The following is a 9,690-nucleotide window of genomic DNA, read 5'->3' as shown; positions in this document are numbered from 1 at the left end:
TTGAGAAAACGAAAGCAGAGAGCAATCATTAGTATGCTTCCAAAAAATGCATATGCCACCACTCCGACCAACATAGTCTACAGAATAGCAAGAATCAAACTTTATTTTATTTCGAAGAAAATCAATACGAGACTTAGAAACCAAAGTTTCAAAGAGAAAGACAACATCAGGCTTGTGAACTCTGACAAGTTCACAAAAAATGGGAACTTCCCTGGCATTCCCTAGCCCACGGCAGTTCCAACTCAGAATCTTCATATTGCTGGGAAGACCTTCTCCTTGAGGCCTGCCTGTTTCCCGTTTTTTGGATCGGTACCTTTAGTAATAGAATCATTGTCAGTGTTATTATCTGTCTCATTTACTCTAGACTTGGAGCTATCCTCATCAATCTCCATAGTATTGATAATAGAGTTATCAGTAGAAACTCCATCACTATTCCCTCTGCGTCTTTTCCTTTCTTCAATTATCTCAACCCCGCCCATACTTTTATCTGTTGTTGGTATAATTGTATCATCAGAATCAGCCAAGAGTTTATTTGAACTTCCCAGATTCCTGTCGAGGAATTGGAGATTTTTTGGGCCTTTCGATAATGGCGGCTTGGTAAGAGATCTCGGAGGCCCCTTCCTTCCTCCAATTTCATCAGGTTCTACTTCCTTCAACCAACGTTCCCTTCCCAGTGATACACCTTTCTTAAAAGGTGCCCTTATAGATGAGTCCCATTTACGAACCAGGTTTTCAGGATCCTCTGCAGATAGGAAGATTTCACAGTGTCTATCAATATGTCCAATGAGACCACATATAAAGCAAAAACTGGGTAATTTTTCGTACTTAAAACCACACTCAATCCATTCATCCCCTTTCTTCCTAACTCTGTAAGAAACCTTCAAAGGTTCCCGGATATCCACACATACTCTAATTCTCATATACGGTCTTTCGAATGTTGGTTTGTTCCTCTGATCGTAGGCAACAAAAACTCCAATATGATTACCCAAGGCCTTCCCGACCTTTTCAGAGAAAAAAACCGCGGGAAGATTATAAATCTGTACCCAAAATTCAACTTTATGTAAGGGTATATGTGAGGGATCTTGTCCTGGCTTGATAATTTGCACATGAAGCAAACAATTATCATACGTCCATGGGCTGTTATCAATTACCCATTTAAGATCATATTCATGGTAAAATTGGAAAAGGATCAAACCACCTTCCAGTTCCGTGACAGTCATCTTCCTTCCCGGTCTCCAAATTCTCGCCATCATATTTGAGAGATACTGTATTTTTACCATTTTATCGGATATTAGGGTTCCGATTAAGCACAGGTCCGTGTCAGCGGTCGTCTGATTTTCCAATAGGCCGTCAAATTCCAGACCGTCACTGTCTATGTCAAGATTCTCCATCTGTGATTCCATTAATTCAGTCGGCAAACAAATCAGAGCCAAAGCAAAATCAATACGCACAAACAAGATCTTGATAACAGATCAGATCCACCATTCAATTAACACAAACAAATTTTGAAATTAAAATTGGGAAACGTCAACAAGAACAGGAAAGCCGAGAGGATCGATCGATAACACAGAACCACGCCGCCTTGATCGGACTCTTGCTCCAAGAACAGGGAGACCGAGAAAAACAATCGATTATCCCAAAAAAAGTGACTGTGCCGTACGCATCCGGAACAGAGAAACGATTCTGCAAATAAGAATTCGTCTGTGCCGTCCGATTCTGGTAGCAGGGAAGCGCCTCTGTCCTTGCCGATCTCGAGCTCTAACAAAAAACGAAGAAGGAAGTCGCCGCAAAATGAAACCCTAACTGACAGATCTGTTGATTGGAATGGCGAAAAGGGGGCGAAGGGGTGTGAAATCGCGAAAGGCGGTGGAGCAGTGTGATGTCATGGTATTAATCAGTGGAATATCAATTCGTTGTGGTGCAGAGATCAGGTGAGAAGGAGGAGAAGGTGCTTACCCTATCGCCTCAACAGAGCCATGGAGATCGCCTCAACAGGGCAAGATGTTTTAGTTTTTTATTATATTTATTATGTCAAAAATCAAGTTAAACGTATTTTAGTGTTTCGTTTTGTAGAAACATTATTGTTATATGAAAGTATTAATTTTTTTTTAATTAATAGAGCCCAATTTTTTCGTTTAGCACAGGACCCCAAAAATATTTAAGTCGACGCTGCTGATGTGATCACTAAGTCAGTTTTTCTAGCCGAATTAATCATTGGAATAGGCTATAGTGATTGTACTAACACAATTCTCATACTTTCATAACTTTATTATCTCCAAAACAATTTTAACAGCTATAGAGACACATATCTCATATTTTGCTGATCATGAATTCATTTGACTCATAATTAAAGTTACTTTTCGTTTTATTTATCAGTTTAAACTTGTTAAAATATAAGTTTTAAGAAAAATTTCAACAATGATTCATAATTTGATTAATCTTCTAAATGGTCAAGTACTAGTTTCTGACCATAATAGAATGTTTGGAGTTGTAGTCATCTCAATAGGAGCTCTTTTGTGAATTTATATTAATCAATTGAGTATGGACCCACAACAAGTTAGAAAAATAATGAAATAGAAAAATTGAACAGTAAGAGTCAAAGGAACAAAAAGAGAATGCTTATTAGATAATAAGAAAGATAAGAGTGAAATTGTACAAAAGTGAACTGCCAAATCTCATCAATTTCACAACGCATATTCTCATATCTTGTTTCTTTGTTTTTATTTTTTCTTTTTATAACAAACAAATGGACAAAAAATTTAAAAATGTATTGCCATTGAAGGATATTTTTTCTCTCTAAGATTTGTTTCCCTACTTTAAGTTGAAATTGTCGGCAATCCACGATTAGTTCATATGTTGACAATTTGATTGCCAATTTTAAGTATTCGTTTATTTTTTTTATGAAAACGAAATGTCATCGTAGTAAGATTGAAGTGATAAAAAGAAAGACTGGTTATATAGATTTGTTTATTGTTGATCCTATTAACTGTGGTGGCGGTCTTACTTTATTGTGGCGCTCTAACATCATTACTCGTCTACTTGGTTACTCTGAAAATTTTATTTATGTCCTTGTTACTATTGATAATGTCCAACCTTGGCGTTTAACTGGTTTTTAGTGGCCTCCCAGAACGAAATCATAGGCATGCCTCTTGGCAATTGCTTCGTCATCTTAGCTCTACTTCTACTCTTCCTTGGGTTGGGTTGTAATTAGCAGCTTTAATGATCTCTTATTTCAATCAGATAAAAAAGGCTGTAATCTTCATCCAACCTCTCTACTTCGTGGTTTTGGGAATAGAGTTTCTTCTTTTGGCCTCTAAGAGTTTAAGATACAAATACACATGGGAAAGGGAAAGGGAAAGAGGTACGCCAAATTTCATAGAGGAGGAACTAGATAGGGCATTCACAACTGCTGATTGGTTTTCTATATTTGAGTGGCAAAAAAAGTCATTGAAGATGTTATGAGTACGAATCGTGCAACTTTATTCCCTTCTTTATATCAACAGTACTCGATGTGGTTGAAGAAATTCAGGTTTGAAAAGTCTTAGGGGAAAGAGAAAGATTGTCAAGAGGGGATTAAGCGTGATTAGGAGGGTGCTGTTGTTACGGGTATTCAGGTAAGAATAAAAATCTACAACAAGCTTCTCCATCCGTGGGGTGAACAACTTCGAGCCAATTTCGATCACAAAATTGCAGATTGCAGAAATATCATTTATAAGCTAAATAATCGTATAAATAATGCCTCTATTTCATATTTTCTTGCAGCTTGTTCCCAGTTAGACCTTCTTTTAGCGCAACAAGAGTCCTAATGGCGTCAGATAGCAAAACAAACATGGTTCAAATCAGAGGATCTCAATTCGAAGTATTTTCATAAGTTTGCTTCTAATCGTCGGAAGAAGAACCAAATTAAACAACTCAAAGATACAGATGGTTGTAGACGAAGCCTGCCTCGACAGGCTTTCATCTGCAGGAGGTCCGTCATGAGTCATGACTACTACGGTACTGTTTGGACTCGAATTCTAATTGAGAAAATGACTAGCTCGACAGGGTCGGTGTCGGAGAAAGAGTTGCCAACCGGATTTCAGGTCCGAGAATGTTACTAAAATATTAAGCACCCGCAATTGAGAAAACTTGAAACTAGGAAATTAAAACAAGGATTAAAAGGGAAATTTATTCTAAAAAACAAAACCTTACAGGGAAATTAGGAGGGGGGACACGCAGTAAGGTTGCTGGACGAGTTGGGGCTCTTGTTAGACCAAGTGTCATGGGGCCAAGTCGGAGCCCGGATAATGCCCCGTGTGGTGCTGAGATTTCTCCGAGACCCAACCAGCTAATACCTACCGAAGGGTCTATCCTCTTAGAACATCAAGCATCTCGTCAATTCATATACCCGTAGTCCGTCCCGGAGGGGATTCCCGTGGTTAAACCTCGCTTCCTAAAGGGCTCGCACTATGGGCCATGTCGTGGGTCCAAAGTGTCCATAGGGGTTCCACCCTATGGAGACATCCGCCTCCCTTCCCAAAGGTCGGATGCCCGAATCTTCTAGTCGTTAATGGACTAGGTGGATCGCTTAAACCAATCCTGAGTATTGGCCTAGGGGTTGGTGGATATTCGACGCTAGAGACCCTGCCCCCCTTATAGTGTTTCTTATGCCGACTTGAGGCCGCCAGCCAATGGACATTCATATGTTCCATTCACCACTCGCCACCATCGGATCCGATCCTCCTTACCGTTTGCCACAACTTCTTGTTGATGCCTTGGCCCGACGCTTGAGATGGCCCTGCCCATACCTTGGGCAGAGATTTGCCTACGACCAAATTTCACCCCGCGACATTCTCCCCCACTTAGACGTTCAATGACCTCGTTGATCGAGCTGGATTCCTACAAGGAGATCTTCACATTCACTCGAACAATAACTGAGGTTCCGCCCAAGTCGACCGCTCATTTTGAATCGCATACTGATCTACGCTCTCTCTGGCCCCTGTTCGAAATCACTGAAAAATTGATTCGATCTTTGACTTGCATGACTTCGAAATCATCATTCTGATGCTTTTCAATCTTTGACTTGCATGACTTCGAAATCATCATTCCCCTGCTTTTCAATCTTTGACTTGCATGACTTCGATCGACAAACTTTTCCTGCTACACCTGAAAGCTCCCACTTCCGCAATAATAGCCAAAGAAAATTTCTTGAAGTTTGAAATGGGAAAAATTTCTTCCAATTATTATAGATCTTAGATTTCTTTTACCCTTTCGGGTCTTCATCTTATTCTTCTATTATTCATTATGGTATTAGTCTGAATCTTCAATATATCTATTGTATAGAGGCCCGTTTCTTCGATCCTTTTGGGTCTTCATCTTATTTTTCTATTATTCATTATGGTATTAGTCTGAATCTTCAATGTAGTTTATGAAGATTAGGATCATGTTCTCTTTTTTTTTAGGTTTTGCTTGAAGATTCTTAATAAAAAAATTCATTTACCTTTAAAAAATATTAATTTCTTTTTTCTTTTGTAATTTTCTTACTATTTAGTGACTTTAATAAGTGTTAGAAAGAAATTAATATATGTAACCAATTAAATTATGAGTTAATTACAGTTTGAATGAAATTCTATAGCATTTGGGAACTAAAATGAGACCCATCACATGAAGAATAGTTTACCATTTCAAAATAATTGTCACATTTGATCAAATTTTTTTATTTCATATTATTTATTAGGGATAAGGTGCAAAAATGCCCCAAACGTTGACGGTGATAAGCAATATTACCCTTAACGTTAAAAATAGCACAATTAAAGGCTCAAGGTTAACAAATTAGACCAATTTTGGACATCTTAACAGATTTATTTACACTGTTATGTTTTCTGCTTTCTTATTCCATCTATCACGTGATTGAAAAAAATAAATAAAGAATCTCTTTCTTTTTTCTGGATAAAAAGGAACCTCGCCTTCATAAGAAATTCATTTGAAAGTTTGAATCGTGAAAAGAAAAACACAAAAATATCAAATAAAAACAACCCTAACCTAAATCCTCTCATGTATGGGTACAATGGCACAAGTAATCTTAGTTTCCAGAAATTTCCACAGCAATTCTGCAATTCTCTGGAAGGTGCTTCTGTCTAACTCTCCTCCACAAAGCTCTCCAACTTCAAATAGCCCAACACATCAACTGAATCAAAAGGAACGATTTTTTAAACAGTACTAATTGAAAATTTAAAAGGGATTGGAGCATAGAAAAAAGAAACTTACTTTTGGGATTCACAGATTTAGTAATTTCTATTTCAAAGTTTGTGGAATTGAGGTTGAAGATGAAATCAAAGTGAGATTGAAGTGGAATCAACGATTTTGGGGTTCCAAATATATGAAAAATGAGGAGATTTGGGCTAGAGTTTTCGTGAATCGTTATCAAGATTCTTGCATTTTTCTTTTGAGGGTCAATTTTCAGATGAATTTCTGATTGAGAGTGAGGTTCCTGCGTTTTTCTATTCCAAAAGAAGACAAATTATTGCAATTATTTTCTCAATCACGTGATAGATAGAAAAAGAAACGGAAAACATAACTGTACAAAATAAATCTGTTAGAAAGGTCTAAAATTGGTCCAAGTTGTTAACCTTAGGTCTTTAATTGTACTATTATGTACGTTAGGTAGGGGTATTATTGCTCTTCACAACGTTAGGGACATTTTTACACTTTATCCCTATTTATTAGTTTTAGTTTCCAATGTAACATTTTCCTATTTTACCCTTATTAATGAGTTTAATATTAATGACACATTTTGTCATTTTAAATTTTCAATATATAGAGAGTCGTTCAATTTAATAAGTGACACAAAAAATGAGCTCCGTGGATTTGACAAATGTTGCAGCGTTTAGTTTAACGCTCAAACACTGCGTTCTCAACTATAGCTTAAAGAGGTTAGTACTTCCCTAATATAGGTCAGGGATGTGCTATGAAATAGCCTGGAAAAGAAAAGCCCTTCCTCTTCCAACATCCAATTCGTTCACAGCTGATTGATTCAGCAGTCTCAGCTTTTACAGGTACTGCTGTGAGGACTTTCTAAGACTTCTCTCATCCGCCTCACGCACTATGCATGCCCTATTCTTTGACTATTATACCAGCTCAGAATTATTAATAAAGAGAGATAAATAGTATTTTAGCCATGTATTATAAGTAATATAGAATGAAAATGAACCCATAAACTCTTGTCTAAAGGCTTGAAAATAGTGAGTCCGCACAATGAGATTAATACCTTCCAACTATTACATATGGCAGATTGATCACATCTAAATTTGTTTTTTCTTAAAGGACTGAATTAGATCTTTTTATGGATCTGTCGGCAATCCGGTCCATCTAAACCCACCTTTAATAGATTGGACCAGAATATGTCTAATTATTAGGGTTTCTATACCAATGTCATAATTACTTACAAAATTATAATTAAATCATATCATTAAAATAAATTTTAATATATTATTTTTTTTATATATCACAAATAAAATATGACTTTAAAACCAAAATATACCTCGACTTCAGCCGATTGGTCGTTCTCCTCTCTTCCCGGAGATGAGAGATTGCTCGCCATTACACGTATAATCAATTTTGAAGAATGATTTGAGAGAGTTTGAGAAAATAATGGCTTTTCAAAAATATGAGAAAGGGTATTCTTGTATTTTCACAAGGCTAAGTGTAGGAATTTATGGCTAAGTATAGTAATCCACTTAATAAATCTTAAACCCTAAAAAATATATCCTCAATTCATAATAATAATTTTAGTTAGTTTGATATAATTCAGATTATTACTTGGCATAGTTATAAATAATTTAATTAGTTTGACATAATATAGATTATTGGCTTGGCCTGACCTGGCCTGGCCTCGCCTCGAACCCACCTAACACATAAATGACTATTTTAAAAAAAATGGCTTAATACATTTCTTGCTACTATATTTGGCCTAAAACGTCTAACTCCTTTCTAAACTTTTAAAAGTTTAAAGTTGTATAATTGCATTAAGTAATATTCTTATTCAATAAGCCCTTATTATAGTCCAATTGTATTCAATAACCTTATATATTTTTTTAACTGCATTCAATAACTTTATATTTTTTTCAATTACATTCAATAACCTCAAAACTTAACTGCTCCATAAACTTTCAAAAGTTCCTAATTATTTGTTTTTGCATTTTTCTTTTTGACAGTGACGACAGATGGTGGAACATGTTTTTCATTTTTCACATTCAATAAATTCTATTGAAAAATTGAGGGTTATTAAATGCAATTGAAAAAGAATAAAGAATCATTTGAAACTTTTAAAAATTTAGGAAGACTGTATTAGGTAAAAAAAATTAGGAGTAATAGATATATTAGGTCAAAAAATTTCCTAACATACCATGTCAACCTGTAAAATATCCTTATCATCAAAATTAACCACATGTTAACTTTAATCTAAACCTAAAGTAAAATAAGTTTATCATTTCTTAAGCCTTTCAAAATCATGTTGGCAAGTTGTCTGCCGACTCTTTCACAAGCCAGAATAATGGGCCTAGGCCCAATTTCTTTGTAGACAGACATTACGATGCCAGGAGCTATGGGCTGGCCCCTCTTCCCTTCCTTTTACCTTTCTTGAAAATATATGTAAATAGTCCATCTAGCTTACCAAAATACTAGTTGAAAACAAAAGGAAATTTGCTTTATTTATTTCTATCGGAAAGGAAAGAGAAAATTACATTGAAAAAACAGATTTTAATTTTATTTTACAGTTAACCAAATATTATTTCTTTATTTTATCAAAATATGATTTCTAATCCAAACATATCGGAATTTCAAGGGTTTATTTATAGTTTTGTCATTTTTTCAGTTTCGTTCTTCTTTCCTTTTTTCCTTAATTACAGAATTGTTTTTAATTCAAATATATCAAACGGTTTTTGTAATTTCAAATGAATTTGGAATAAAAAAAACTCTGCTGTAACATAGAGTTTCTGATTGCCTTCAATGGCTATTACCATCACCCTCAACTGTTTTTTTTTCCTTCTATTTTTTTTTTTTTTTTTTTTTTTTTGAAGATGGGTTAATTTATGCATAGATGAAGAATTGATTTTTTATTATTTAAAAACAAACCATTTTTACGCAAATTCAGTTTTTTTTTTCTGAAAAAGTTAAATTCAGTTTTAAATTAGATGCATTTGACATTTTCAGAATTTCTTTTCAGAGTATGAGAAACTTCTAAATATTTAATGCAATAGTGATCATTATGTAACTAACCCGAAAGGAAATCAGGCTGACTGGGTAAAATCATTACCGGGAAGAGAATCGGACGACTGACTGGGTAGAGATTGAGAGCTTTGCTTTATTTATTTCTATCGGAGAGGAAATTAGGCTGCTGATTGGATGACGAATTACATATAGCTTTCAGAATATTTATACTCTATTTTGGAAAAAAAAAAAAATTTGTAAAAACACTCATTTTTTGGCTCATCAAAATTATACCAAATTGACTTATATTTATACTCTATCTTAGTAAAAGCTTAATACATTAGGAGAATTTTGGTTAAAAAACTGATTGGTCCCTTGAAATTTACAAATTGTCTCGTTAACCTCTTAAATTTGCTTAAAGTAATATGATTATCTCTCTCCCAAATCCAAATGGTAGAAAAGAGGGGATTTAAACAAATTAAAATGGATATCATTTAAAGTTTT

The sequence above is a fragment of the Euphorbia lathyris genome, chromosome 7 (assembly GCF_963576675.1).
Source record: "Euphorbia lathyris chromosome 7, ddEupLath1.1, whole genome shotgun sequence".
Classification (NCBI taxonomy): Eukaryota; Viridiplantae; Streptophyta; class Magnoliopsida; order Malpighiales; family Euphorbiaceae; genus Euphorbia; species Euphorbia lathyris.
This window is presented reverse-complemented; position numbering follows the sequence as displayed.